At 32.6% G+C, this 2,307-nt stretch overlaps 1 protein-coding gene across 1 annotated transcript in view; it reads left to right on the top strand.

The window, feature by feature from the left end:
- Positions 1–2,307, top strand: part of LOC107702710 (adhesion G protein-coupled receptor L3-like) — a 69,488-nt gene that overhangs the window by 19,730 nt on the left and 47,451 nt on the right. The gene's annotated exons all lie outside the window — the stretch shown is intronic.

Genomic DNA, 2,307 nt, shown 5'->3' with positions numbered 1-2,307 from the left:
AAGGTTATGGTTTGATTTAATCATAATTATTCTATATGCTGTCTTTTAACATATATGTAATGTTACATAGTTATTTACATCTTTTTGGCTCACTTTGAATGTAAAGTATAGCAGACAGTTTTCTTGTCAGGTTCTGGTCTGGTTTGATTATAATCAGCTTTAAGCGGTGTGCTGGGAGTACTCATTTAGACAGCTGAGTAAAGGTGTGTGTGGATAATGAAATGCCAGCAGGCCAGTTGGCGGAGCAGACCCACAAACACTTAAACAAAGACACACACACACACACACACACACACTCAGAAAGCATTTGTTCCCCCTCATTAGCCACATGCTAACGGTTCAATCAGCCGCGAGTGTCTCAGGTGCTGGGTGTTCATCTCACGCTGATTCGCTGACATTACTCTGACATTGAGCCTCGTGGAAGATTTCATCTTTAAACGATCGCCATGCTTCTTTAAAACTCGATTTGAATCTGTAATGTGGCGTATTACCCCAGAAACTGAATATTCAGCAGGAAATAATGTGAGGCATGATTGATAATTTATGATTCGGTTGAGTGATATGACGGTATAAAAGACGTGACCAAAGTGCTACAGATTCTGCTGCACAGTTAATGCTGCAGTATATTTGTGAGATCGACAAAGAAACATGTTATAATACAGAGTGGCACCAGTTTCAAACAACTCCAGATAATACGGAAATAATATACTTTAAGAGAATGTACTTAAGTGTGAACTGAATGTAAAGTGTGGTTAAATGGTTAAAGTACTGCTGAATGTACTGACAAGCATGCTAAACGAATATGCTTTAATGGCATTTCTATTGAAACTTGTCTTGTGTTTAAATATATTTGTGTTGATGATGTTGCAATTTAGTGCATTGAAAATATATTGACTCTAAATGTAATATCGAATAACACACTACAGTTAAAATGATAATCAGGAACTTAAATGTGCTTTAGTATGTTAGTCAACACAACAAAATAAGTGTACTTCTTTAAAACATAATAAAGGATTATTAAAACGTAATGATTTAATGCACTTTACAGTAAAACTTTTAATTTGACATTATTTTTCAAAGTGTGTTTAGAAACAGTCATGAAAGTGTTACTCTTTACTGTAAGTCACTTAAGTGGCCTTTCATTAATATTATCTGTTATATTTATAATATGTTATCTACAATATGTTAATATAATAATGTAATATGTTATCCAAGTAGTTTATTAAAATATACTTTTAAGACTTGTAGTACAAGTGCACATTCATTACAATTAAGCACACTTGACTAGTCACTCTTATGTTGTTCCATTTATTTATTTATTCTATGGAGCACAAAATAAGATATTTGATGAATATTTCAGCAGTTTTTTTTTTTTTTGTGTGTGTATCCAATGAAAGCCAATGGGGTCCAAATGTTGCAGGCTGCAAAAAGGACATAAATGTTAAGTGTTAGTGCATTGAAATATAAAGTACATTTTGATGAAAAATTATGACTAGAGTGCACTAATGAATCACAATAAAATGGATACATTTATTAAGTAAATGAGGTCAATTTTGACCTGATGTCATTTAGCATATGATTAAAATGCAATTAAAACACTACTTTTGTTGTGATAATGAAATTTAAATGCCATAATTTAGTTAAGATTAAAAAAAGAAAAACTGGTAATTTTGCATACAATTACTGGTACATATTACAACCCTAAAATGCAATACATAATTCAAATTATGAATAAAACACCTGTTAAAAATCTATACCAAAAAAAAAAAAAAAAAAAAAAAAAAAAATATTACTTGGAAGAGAGTACTTGGAAGTTCACAATGTTATTTTTGTCATGAGGAGAGAGAGAGGAAAGCGTAGGTGGAGGGTTGAGTAGGGAGTAGAAGGTGCAGAAGAGTTTCCTCGGGGCAGTAGCGTCAAGCTTTGCACCATAGCTTTTCGTCAAGATTGAAATATGAGGTAAAGTCATCTGGTGTTTTCTCTGTTGGCTTTTCCTTACGCCAGTGCTCGTCTTTACTGATAAATGAGCGCCACACTAGCGTCACTGTTCACTGAATTGAGTTTAACTGCTGCAGAGGAAACAATGACTGTTTCTCGCTTCCTGTAATTCCCTCACTACTGTTCAAAAGTTCAGGGTTAGTAAGTGTTGTTATTTTTTTAAAAGAAATTAATATTTTTATTCAGCATATACACATTAAATGAATCAGAAGTGACAGTAAATACATTTATATTGTTACAAATCATTGCTGTTCTTTTGAACTTTTTTATTCATCTGTGAATCCTGAAAAATAAAATATATCACGGTTT

This window comes from Sinocyclocheilus anshuiensis, unplaced genomic scaffold, assembly GCF_001515605.1.
Source record: "Sinocyclocheilus anshuiensis isolate Anshui unplaced genomic scaffold, SAMN03320099.WGS_v1.1 scaffold1810, whole genome shotgun sequence".
Taxonomy (NCBI): domain Eukaryota; kingdom Metazoa; phylum Chordata; class Actinopteri; order Cypriniformes; family Cyprinidae; genus Sinocyclocheilus; species Sinocyclocheilus anshuiensis.
This window is presented reverse-complemented; position numbering and strand designations above follow the sequence as displayed.